The sequence below is a fragment of the Lactuca virosa genome, chromosome 4 (genome assembly GCF_052849685.1).
Source record: "Lactuca virosa cultivar CGN04683 chromosome 4, Lactuca_virosa_CGN04683_v6, whole genome shotgun sequence".
Classification (NCBI taxonomy): Eukaryota; Viridiplantae; Streptophyta; class Magnoliopsida; order Asterales; family Asteraceae; genus Lactuca; species Lactuca virosa.
In genome coordinates, this window is record NC_136429.1 from 93,373,907 (window position 1) to 93,386,741 (window position 12,835).

The window sequence follows — 12,835 nt, forward strand, 5'->3', positions numbered from 1 at the left end:
GCTCGTGGTTGACTATGTTTCTAAGTGGGTTGAAACCAAAGCCACACGGTCGGATGATGCCAAAACGGTTATCGAGTTTTTAAAGTCTAATGTTTTTGTGAGATTTGGTGTGCCTAGGGCGTTGATCAGTGATCGAGGGACGCATTTCTGCAACAAGATGATGGAGGATTTATTGAAGAAGTACAACGTGACCCATCGTGTTTCTACCGCCTACCACTCTCAAACAAACGGTCAAGCGGAGGTTTCGAATCGTGAAGTGCAGAGCATTCTTGAAAAAACAGTGAATCCGACGAGAAAGGATTGGAGTTTGAGGCTTGATGATGCCTTATGGTCTTATCGGACCACTTACAAGACCCCGATAGGAATGTCCCCATTTAGGTTGGTTTTTGGAAAGCCATGTCATCTACCCGTCAAATTAGAGCACCGTGCATTTTGGGCGGTTAAGCAATCTAATTACAATATTGATGAGGCGGGGAGGCATAGGAAGCTTCAACTCCAAGAGCTAGAAGAATTGAGAAACGACTCCTATGAAAACTCAAGAATTTACAAGGAGAAAACGAAGCTCTTCCACGACAAGTCCATCACTCGGATGCATTTTAAACTGGGGCATAGGGTCTTACTCTACCATTCACGATTGAAGTTATTTTCGGGCAAGTTAAGGTCAAGATGGATTGGACCTTTTGTTGTGATAAAGACCTTTGACCATGGGGCGGTGGAAGTTCAAAGTGAAAATATGGGACAAATTTTCAAAGTTAATGGGCACCGTTTGAAGCCATTCTATGTAGGTTTCAATGCTAATTCTCTTGAAATCATCCATTTGGATGTCCCGATGTGTTGAAGCAAGCAAGGAAGACGTCTCGCCAAAGATGTTAAAGAAGGGCATTTTTGGAAAGCTATGCTTTCATCCTTTTCCAAATCCAAATAAATCATTTTAAAACAGCGTTTTCGGGATTTTGAAAATAATTTTTTGAAAGGTTTCACCCTTCATTCCAACTTTTGTCGAAAATTTTGAAACTGGGCCTTACGGGGATCTTTTTGAGCTAAAAATCAAGTTTAGTGGAAAATCTCATTTTTTGAAGTGCAGGAAGGGCCCGCGGCCCGCGTAGCCCAAAGGTACAATCTCGTTCAGCAAGCGCGGACATCACGCGGCCCGAGCCCAGACCGTGCGTTGGATCAGACACTTTTATTGCAACTAGACGCGACCACCGTGCGGCCCGCGCCTAGCCCGCGTGGGTGTTCGAATACTTGGTGTTTTTTTCAATCGCATCAGATCCCACGGCCTCCATGCGGCCCGAGCAGTGCCCGCGTAATGATGTAGAACATTTCGACAAACTTGATGCGGCCAGCATGCGGCCCGCGCCCTGCCCGCGTATTACACATTGACTGCGATTCTTGGACTGTTGACTCATTTGACTTTCTTTGACCAGGAGGTTTAATGATTTGACCAAACATTGACCGGGTTTGACCTCTATTGACCAAATATTAAACATCCCTTTCACTATTCTTCTTCATTCTAACCCTACACAACCCCACCATTTTCTCTCTAGAGCTCATGAACACCAAAACCCACTTCTCACAAAAATCCAATTTCCTGAAGTTCTACCGGTCGGAATCTCATGAAACCACCGCCATTCTCTCCCATTTTTCAAGCTCTACAAACCCCACCCAAAATCCGGTCCGATCTATGCCAGGAATTCCGGGCGCTACCACCACCCACCACCGCGTTCTTTCGCATTTTCCGGCCAACTCCGGCCACCATTGGAGATTCCGAGCACGGGGTTTTGCTTCTCTCATCAAGAGCTTACTAACCATACCAATTTTCCCCCAAAAACTCACCAAAAATTTTTGTCAAATTCCGGGTGCGCCACTCTAGTCGCCGGAAAATCATCTTGAAGCTCGTTTGTGGGGTTGTTTTAGCGATTCAAGCGTCAAATACGGAGCAACATCATAAGCTTGGGGTGTCTTGGAGAATCTCTTTGGTGGATCTCATTCTGCCTCCACCATTTGTCTCGGGTTTAAGCAAATTGGGTACCCTCGTTCCTTTAACTTGATTATTTGTTTGTTAAATACCCGTTTATTGTTGGAATTGTGTAGTCACACGTGTGGTCTTTGGTGTGATTTGAAGATTATTATTGCCAACTTTTTGTCCCGATTCAATGTCTAAGCGTGCCAAAACCGAACCAAGTTCATCTAAGGGTGGGTCGAAAGGCAAATCCAATGACCCCCCATTTCGTTTGTTGAATCGTGACGACCGCAAAACGTATGACTTTCTTGTTTCCATCAAGCTCAAGGTCAAATCAACCAAGTTTCTCCATCGAGAGTCTTTCAAAACTCTTGGAGTTCTTGAGGGAGTTCAAGCACTTTTTAAAAACATTGGTTGGGGTCAGTTTCTCCATAATCGTGCAGCCACCTACGTTAAGCCGACTTTGGAATTCCTCTCCACATTCCGCATGGATGACGATACGAACACCATCACCTTCCAAATGTTAGGCGAGAGTAGGTCATTGCCATTTTGGGTCTTCAATGCCTTAATGGGTACCCCTGTGGATCACACTTACTCCCAACAGAATCCTTGGCCCGCCACCTTTAACGAACACAATTTTTGGCAGCAAATCACTCACGAGCCACGCTACTCATCATCTTCCTCCAAGGCCTCCTCAATCATTCATCCATGTTTACGCTTGGCCCACCGAGTCCTTACATGGACCATCTTTGCCCGCTCCGAAGTGGGTCAAATTTCCAAAGCTGAATTATTCTTTCTATGGTGCATGATTCGCGAAAACGGACCCAACCCGGATTTTGCCACCTTCTTCTTCACCAAATGCTATAATTTCACCACTATGGACACCGGGGACATTTTCATCGGCGGCTTGATCACACTCATTGCATCTAGACCCCCACTTCAGCTCCTTCTCTCCACCCTTCCATTTGAAAAGGCGTCTGGACCCTCTAGCCTTGACATCCTTGCACTCCGGCAGATGCAAATCATCCGTGAATCAGTTGATGGTCACATTTGGAACCTTGATAATCATCCATTCCTCATTCTTCCTCACGATTATATAAGGTGTTTCGAACCAACCGACCCCGAACAATGGGTCATTCCATCCGACTACCCTCCTCCTGTGGATGATGAAGATGACTAGTTTCAACCCCCACAACATTTTGCCCAGCCTCAATATCAGCCACAACAGCAGGGGGGACACGAGATCCCACCATATTTCCCCCCTAACTTCTTCGACCAATTCGCCACGATGTTCTCCACGGTTCAGCGCATCGATACTCAGAAGCAGGAGAACACACGAGCTATCCAGTCCGTGGCGGCCCGTGTCGATCAGCCGGAGCAGTCCTTCCCACCCACTTCTCGCCAGGTCCAGGATATGTGGGATTACCACTATCGCCACGGACATTTCCCGCCGCCCGACCCTCCAATTTAGGTCATTTCCGCCCTTTCCTTAAGCATTGAGGACAATGCTTGTTCTTAAGCTTGGGGTGGGGCATTTGCCTTTTGCTTTTACTTTTTCATGCATTTTTTTTAGTTAGGTTGCATTTCATTTTCGTTTTAAGCTAATTTGCATTCATTTTTTTTTACTTTTTATAAAATTCCAAAAAGATTTTATTTTCTTCTTTTCTACTTTCTATTTTCGCATAACATTTAGCTTAGGGCATTAGCATTCATGCATTTTTGTTATCTGTTTATTCTCACCCCCCCCCCCCCCCTTGGATGCCATGGAACAGGTTCATAGTTAGTGTATCAGTATTGGTCCACGACCTTGTTGCTATCTCACCCATCGAACCGGGACCACTAGCTGCAGTTTGGGACTTAAAGGGGTAAGTGATCATGGCCAGGTAGTTTCATGAAGAATTATGCATGCAATACTAACAACTGTAGGATATACTATAACAATGGATGTTCTTAGCCTTGCGGTTACTACCGCCGAGAGGATCACACTTGATCATGTTTGAACCATTAGGATGAAGCACTGGTGCTTGTCCCTGAGTAGAATCCATATCCGGTCTCTTTACATCACCATATTCTTTTTGCGATTCACTTAGGATTTTAGAGAGACTTTTAGCCCACATTTGGGCATTTTCATTATTTTTGAAAAATCACAAGTTTGAAAAGGAGCTTGCATATTTACGCTCCACACATGGTCATTTTCACACTTAGATCATTCGGATTATATTATTACCCTCTCGGTTCCACTTACATATTTTTGGGAACCAAATTTTGAGTAAAAAAGTTTTCTTGATCAAAAATAATAATAATAATAATAAAATAAAATAATAAAATAATAAAAAATAATAAATAATAAAATAATAAAAAAAAATTAAAAAAAATTTCAAGCTGCAATAATCTTAGATAGGTGACCGGTTCAATTATTGAACAAATTTTCCTACATTTTAGTCACCCAGCGATTGATATTCATTTATATAGGTTTGTCTTATTGTATTTAGATCGAGTTGTTTCTTTTCGCAAATTGGTGATGTTAGAGAGACTGTTGAGTCGGATACTACGGGAGGTTTGGGCCAACACTAAGTGAACGGATTCCTACAATGATGCCCGAGCGATGAAACCCAATCACATTTGAGAGTGGCCAATAGACGTGAGATCACGCAACTTTCGTGATAAGAGTGTGCACTTAAAAAGGAGCTCCTCACGAGCCCATCCAGCTGCTTTCTCCCTACTACAGATGTTCTTCATTGTATGCATGTTCCATTGGGGCTGCGACTGACCATCCCTCCTTACTCACCTAAAGGAGTTGTCCTAGCTGTGGTTTATGGTCCCATTGTCATCGGATGAAAAAGTAATGAGATAATAGCAAGATCAATTCTGACCATGTTGACTAACGGTGATCAGGTTCCGCGGTTCTATCCATTCTTTTTATTTTTCTTAGGATAGTTCATCCCGAGTTCATTTTAGTCTTGTCTTACTTGAGGACAAGTAAGGTTTAAGCTTGGGGTGATTTGATAGTTTCATTTTATTTACTTCTTTTTATAGTTTATTTTAGCACATTTCATTTGCATTTTAGTTAATTTCCATGCATATTTTCCTTTTTGTTATTTTAAGACCATTTCGGGTACTTTCTAGTTTCTTGAGCATTATTGCAGATCTTTTTGGAGACTAGCGGAGCGGGATTTTTAGGAGGCAATTGGACTTGAAGGGCAATGGGGATTTCGTGCTTGATGGTTATGGAGGTGATTCATGGAGTGGGCTTATCAACTGCTTGAAGGCTTGGAAGATTTGAACTTTAAAATTGCAAGGCGCGGGAGAATTTTCAAGTGTGCGGAGATCGATGATCGGGAGTTTGTGGAAGCTTCGAGTGATTTGGAGGGGCAATTTGGGATCAAATTGATGAAATATTGAAGAAAAATGGGCTAGAAGTTGATTAGACTCGAACTGGGCCAATGGAATAGCTGTGGGGGCCCAAAACTTGAAGAAGCCCAAAAACTCCGTCAAAGTCACGCGGCCCGTGTAAGAATCCACGCGGCTCACGTGGGTTCCTGCAGGGGAAATTTCGGGATTTCATTTGGAGCTCTATATTGGGAAGGTTGGTGTGCCTCTTCATCCTTATCTTTTACATCCGATTTGGAGGCATTCTGTCTGCAGTTTTGGAGCACTTTGAAGACCAAAAACCCTCAAGAACTTCATCTTTTCATCTCTTGATTCTTGTCAAATGTTTGGTACAATCTTATCTAACTTTGTTTTCTTGAGTTTAGCCATGCTTGGCTAAACAAATCTTGGTTGACTTTTGTTGAATCCTTTGAACTTTTGTTGAATATTGAAGAATCCATGAATTTGTGTTTGAATCTTTATGAAAATGTTTTGTGTTTTAACATCTTATCATTGCTTGTATGTTTTTATTCATGAGTTTAAATGTGTTTGTGGTGATTAGTTGGCTAATTTCTTGTTTAAGTAAAGGATCTTCAAATTAGCAAGCAACAAGTGATTCTTGTGTTAGTTTTACTTCACACAATCATAAAAATATTTTCTCCAACATGGTAGTGGAAGCTTTTGACTCCTCTTGGATTTGGTGACTTTTTGGTTCTTAATGCTAGTTGACTTTCACTAATTACATGCTTATTGGAATTAGTGACTTTGACTAAGGAAATTGTTATAAGCTTCTCTAACCATTTCAACAACTAAGAAAAGTCTAGGTAATCTCAAGCTCCTTGGATTACTATAGCCAAATTAAGGGTTTAAATCAAGTATTGCACCATTGGATTCTAATGATATGTTCATCAAAAGTCAAAGTGAGGAAACCTTAAGTCAACCATCTTTCTCTTATTGATTTCACATCAAAATCTTATTTTTTCCAGATTGTTCATTTAAGTTCTAGTTTAATTCTAGTTTTAATTTAAGTATTTCAAAAAGATCAAAACCCCCCATTTTTATTTTATTGTCATTTTACAAGCACTTTTGCAAAGAGATTTTCCATAGAGTTATAAATTGAACCAATCTCCGTGGATCGACCCCTTTACCACTATACACTATTTTAGTGTAAAAGATTTAGGGTTATTTATTTTTGTTGGCCTCGACAACCACCAGGAGTTCAGGAAAACTTCCTAAAAGTTGGTTAGCGTCCTTCTTGGTTATGGAGAGCAAGCTTTTAGTGGACCCAGATTGGAGTTCCAGGCATGAATCGAGTCCAGTTTGGGCGCTTGGTCGAGTGCGTGTTCGACTCTGGTTGTGTATGGATTGATGGATGAGTGGTAAGACCATGGTCGGTGGCCATGGAAAAATAGGAGGTGTTGTAAGAATGCGGGGTTGCAATTAGCATCCACTAGGTTGGCAGTTAGTGTTGAAGTGTTGTAAGACTGTAGGGTCACCCGTAGCATTCACTAGTTGGCGGTTAGCGTAGGAGTGTTGTAAGACTGCAGGGTGGCCGTAGCATTCACCGGTCTCCATGCAGCGGTGAGGGTGTGGCAAATCCATGATTGGTCACGGATTTCTTCAGATGATTTAGACCAGGGTGGGTTAGTCCGTAAGACTGTGGGAGGGCCACAACATGCTTGGAATCAGGAAATGGTAGGTCGTAGGAGGCCGGGTATGATATAAGACTACAGTTGTAGCATTCATTTTTTTAGCATTGGAATTGGTGGTGAGATAGTTTGGGAAATTATTGCCAGTTGAGGCTTTCTTTCGAAAGTCGCAAGGGGCGACTATGTGTGTCTGTCTTTTGACTCAGCAACCGGGCGGAAATCCGATATTTCAGATAGTTAGCAGACAAGTTGGGACCTAGGAGGTCTCGGGTGCTTTTGGAAAGCAGCTAGGGCAGCACGATGATTCGGGCAGCATTAGCGATTTGGGATTCGTCTGTGGAGTCGCTTGTTATTCGGGAAAATGCTAAGTCACTGGCAGTTTAGATTAAATAATCTCAAAGTAATTGACTTGACCCTGTTGCACAGCTCTCGTTTGACTCTAACCGTTGCAGGGATGAATCTTCTACTCGAAGGATTATCGGAGCCTTCTGTCAAGTATAAGTGTTCTGCAGCTGTATATGGTCAGTGATTTTATTCCTATGGAAGCATCAAGATAATCAGGATTGGAAGTGTTTTTTTTAGTCTAATATCCAATGAGGATTTGGCATGGTAGTGGTTCAGTGTGGGCGGTCTGTCGGGAAGTCAGACCAATTTTAGATTTCAGGTTCGGAAAGGTAGATGTGGTTTTCTACAAGGGATTAAGGATTCGTTCTTCTTTGGGTTTGGAGAGTTCTGCTAGCGTTGGTTTCGGTTGCCTTGGGGAAGGTTGTGGTATGCTAGGGATTGTAGCCGTGTGGCTCAGGTTGTTTGGCGTGTCAGGAATGGTGAGGACTGATTTCGAGGAGTACGTTGGGCGTACAAGCAGGTACGCTTAGCGTATAGTCCTCCAAGCGAGTACAATGCGCGTACGTGCTGAGTACGCCCCGCGTACTCGGTATGTTGGGCTTTGCATGTTTGGGCTTCGGTTTGGGCTATCTTATGGGCTTGGATTGATTGGGGATTTGTTGGGTCATCTCTAAACAAGTGTTTGGATTAGGGAAAAGTTAATGGGCTTTAGGGTAAGGCCCATATAAGGGTTTGGTCCCAATTTGGAAAATTGGGCCATAAGTGGGATTTGGATGGTTTGGTTTGTGGGCCTTTATGATTGGGAGTTTGGGCCTTAGTCTTGGAACAAACTAGGTGAGGGGTAAAATGGTCTTTTTACCCCATGTATGGATTTATTTTGGAACCCAATTGTTAATTAGGTGTTATTTGTTTGATAGCGCTAGGATTTCAGCAGATCAGCAGTCAGAGATTTATTCATGGGTTCAGCTGTCGAGGTGAGTCTACTCACTGTACTATGGGTCGAAGGCACCAACGCCGGCCCATTTGGTTTATGTATTGTAGGAAGACTAGGGGTGACCCTTGGCATTTTGTATGAAAGATTAGGAGGTGGCTCTTGGGAATCTGTATGCAAGATCAGAGTCTGAACTCTGGCAGTTAATTAGATAAGTAGTTGTAGATTGTATTCTAGTTGTCTTTGTGATGCTTGCATGGAAGACCAGGAGGCAGCTCCTGACACTTGTCTAGAAGACCTAGGGTTTTGGCCCCTGGCCTGGCAAGGAAAGAACATGATACGGCTCGTGGCATAATGGCAAGACTATGGTCGGCACATAGCACCTCCTATTGTATGCATGATCTGTATGGCTCATATGTTATGTATTGTATATGGTATTTGGGGAACTCACTAAGCTTTGTGCTTACAGTTTGTGGTTTATGGTTTCAGGTACTTCCGGTTCGAAAGGGAAGGCCCGGCTTGATCGCAGCGCATGCACCCGTGTTTTTCGCAATTCGTGATTTTGGGAATGAACTCTGATAATTGTTTTTATTTTGAAATACATCTAAATGTTTGAATAAAGGATAAATGAGTGTTTTGATTATATTAAAAATGAAATTTTTACCCTACTTTTCGGGACGTTACATTATTGTTTTCATTTTAAAATTTATACAGAGAAGGATGATGATAAATTAAAAAAAAACTTTAATTCCTCTCACTGATCTATCTCCTCCATTGGTTTTCAAGGTGATGAGGTGAGTGGTAGCGGTAGCGGTGGCGATGGTGTATCAGTGATCTGTGTGTGTGTGTGTGTTTTATCGTATGAGAGAGAGAGAGAAGGGATGGCAGCAATGGTGAGTGATATATGCCGGTGCGACTTAGGGTTTTTGGATCAAGAGAGATACATAGAAGGACAATAGCACAGTGGTGGGTGTTTGATGGTGATAGCGTAGTGGTGGTCGTTCCCGTTTGATATGTGGCTTAGAGTTTTATGGATTGAGATATATTTAGGTGCTGTTTGTTTTTCTGAAGCAAAAATTTATAAAGTCTACGGACCACCTCTACAACCCTCTGCAGCAGAAGAGGTGGACCAAACGGCTGCAGACTGTAATTAGAAGCGTGTTTGTTTTTGTTAACATCTGCAGGTTGCTGTAGACATTAAAAAATTAAAATAAACCAATTTAATAAACCGAAAATAGTTTTTAGAAAAAACATATTGTTAGGGTTACTGAAAAATATTCCAATTTAGAAATTTTATTTGTTTGTAATGAGTAGATTTTCTCAATAATATTAAATTAATTATATATATATATATATATTTTTTTCAAACTCAATATATTTCGCAAATCCATTCTATGTCCGATTTAATTAAATATTAATTTTTATTTTTTATTTTTTTAGAATGGCAATTAAATATTAATTGATTTTATATTGAGACGAGGAAACAAGCGAAAAATTGATTTAAATAAGATATCTTGCCAATATTTTGGATTATATAAAAGTTAATATAATATATAAATTTTGGTATATAATATCCTGCCAAAATATTGGGTTTCCATTTTGCATTTTTTTTTTATGTATATACGATTTTGAATAACTCTAGTTATAATAAACTGTAACTAATGGACGCTATGAATTATAATATTCACATTATAAAAACCAAAAAATGTGTAATGCCTAATTTAATATTATTAATATAATAAGATGTTATGTTTTTTTTATCTTAAGCCTTAAGCGCATGTTTGACAATTGACAATAATTTTAAAAAATTTTGATTTTTTTACAAGACAATGCATATTTTTGTTTAAATTAGATAAGACGGGAAGGTTATATTTTGAGGTAATTTTTTGTTTATGAATTATATTTTTATGCTTCATGCGGCTGTTTTTTTTTTTTTGGTTGGATTCTTTTTAGGTTTAGGTTTGAAGGGGTGGGAAGAGGTACAACAAGTGCTTCCCCAAGAAGCACACGGGCAGAGGTTTTACACCCCGAAGATTTCCGAAAAACAAACCGTTGCGAGACAAAAAATGTTGCGCGTATGCTGCGTCGCGCAGCAATAAGAGTTTTGAAGATGTTTTTTATAAAAAACAAACACCACCTTAGTTAGGAATGGTTTGGAGAAGGATGTAGGGTTCTAGAGATAGTGACATCTTCTGAAAGGGAGACAATGAATAAATCTTCATGGAAGAATACAATAGAGGCGTTATAATTTCATAAAATTCGGTTGCTGATTTACAGGGTATAATTTAGAAAGTCTCAGATTTTATGCAATCTAGTTAAGAAATTGAAATTGAGATGGGGTTTTGGTTTAAACGAGAAAAAAAAGAGATAATATTAAAAAATGACACGTGGCAAATTGGGTTCTAAAAGAATAACAAGTGGCAAAATTTAGTATTCTCTTATTAAAAGAGGTATATATATATATATATATATATATATATATATATATATATATATATATATATATATATATATATATATATATATATATATAGGCTAGGTTATAATGTGGATGGTAATATTGTGTGGATGTAGGGATGAATGTGGACCAAGAGTTGAATACATATTCTAATAGAATACATATTCTGATTGAATACAAATTCTGACAGAATACATATTCCGATTGAATGAACATATTGAAGAATAACAAATTTTTTAAACCATGAGTTGAAGAATAACAACATTCTTAAAGAACAACAATTTTTACTGTCACATTCTATAAAAATACAATGTCATTTTTTGAAGTTTTGCCACGTTCTATAAGAATACAAGTTTTTATAGTAAGTCATTTGTCACACCCCCAAACAAAGGATGGCGGAAACGTCCGGGGGTGGATGACTTCATGTATAGTATCATAACAACAATTGTAATAGTAATTGAAGCAAACACAACCAACATATATATAATTGAAAAAGTGATATTATTGTATGAATTACATGTTTACGAATCAATTACAATATGTTGACAAAATATGAAATAGTAGACGCCTTAGCGCCCCATCCTCAAAAGCACTTGGTTACCTGTTTAATGATTTCCTGAGAATACAAGTTGTTTGAAAAAGTGTCAACACAAAGGTTGGTGAGTTCATAAGCTTTTGTTTGGTATTATTAAAAGCCTTTCGTTTGTAAAAGTAGTATTTGTGTTAGAAAATCCAATATTTTCCTTAATGTGTAAATGTAGTCTTAAAACCCAAAGACCGAAATGTACAAGTAATTTGTCATATTTATAGTAAAACAATGCAAGTTTAAATCGACATAAACTCGTTAAATTTTAATGAAGTTCCCGTAAATTCCCATGTTTATTAATACTTTATGTGAGTTTATTATAACCATACTATGACCAAGGTTTCCTAAAACGACGTTCTTCAGGCGTCGGAAATGTTATGACATTTGTCACCCCAGACCTATCGGTCTAACTGTTGCATGCAGTTTAGGTGTGGGTTTGTCAAACCCAATATAGATCTATACACAACTATCACGCTCTCCCTCAAGGAGACTCTGGTTACAATACAGGACTTAATGGTAATTTGAAGTAAATGTCTCACAAAGTCATTAACGGAATTACGTGTTATGAAAACTTGGTACCGTATGGCCGTACCTTGCTTAATGAAAATATCCTTTGTATAAATGTACCCTTTTTAAATGTATGTGTTATGTAATGTATCATAAAATATATCTATTATAGTTTATCAACCAAGGGTAGTACGTAGTAATGTATGCAAACTATATTCAAAATAGTTTATTTAATGTTTGAATGTATCGGTTGTACTTTGATTATAATCACTTGTTATTCTTTATATTTTATATGTCCAAATCCATTTGTAAACTGATGTGTGTCTAAATATTAAGATAAAATGTCATATATTGCAATAACATATAATCACATAAAGATATACACCTTGCTCAACATGTTACAAGGTGAAATGAAATTGACAGCAACTTTTCGTTGAATACAGTTTCTGTTACTATTCTTAGAAAATTTATAGAAAAATCATCAAAGCTCTAAATCCAAATCCGCAAATTCTGAGAGTTTGGAATATGAGTCTAGTTTGTTCGTAAATTTTATCATGATTTTTAGTGATCTCTAACAGAGGTGAAAATGTTCATAATCACAGACTGGTCCGGGTTTGCCTCTGAAATGATAGACAGTTTTGTAAAAATCACCATAAATTGTAGAAAAATCATATGGAGATGTGCAAGTAGCCATTTTAAAGCTAAGAGTTTGAACTACTTGCACCTGGAACAGTTTTGAAAACTAAGATATTTAAGTTGACCAAAACAGTCCGTGATCAAAGTTCATCTTTTCTGATGTAATCTGATAGAAAAAGTTTAATTGTGTTCTTGATGATTTTACTTGTATTCCCCCCTTAAAACTTAAGAAAAACATGTAAATGTAGGGGTATGAACTCACCTTATGTGTTCTTAGAGGATGGATGTTGGAGAAGAGAAGTGTTCAACTCAAAAACACTTAGAAGATGCCTTGACGAATCGAGAACCAAGAGTGGAAGAAAGCTTGATGATTAACCTTTGAAGTCTTGAA

At 39.0% G+C, this 12,835-nt stretch overlaps 1 long non-coding RNA gene across 1 annotated transcript; it reads right to left on the reverse strand.

Annotated features, from left to right (window-relative positions):
* Window positions 1-11,199: 11,199 nt before the first annotated feature.
* On the reverse strand, window positions 11,200-12,835 carry LOC145169350 (uncharacterized). Its single transcript, XR_013742444.1, has 2 exons — window positions 12,707-12,835; window positions 11,200-11,331 (listed from the first exon to the last, which is right to left on the reverse strand). It is a non-coding gene; the product is annotated as an uncharacterized LOC145169350 (long non-coding RNA).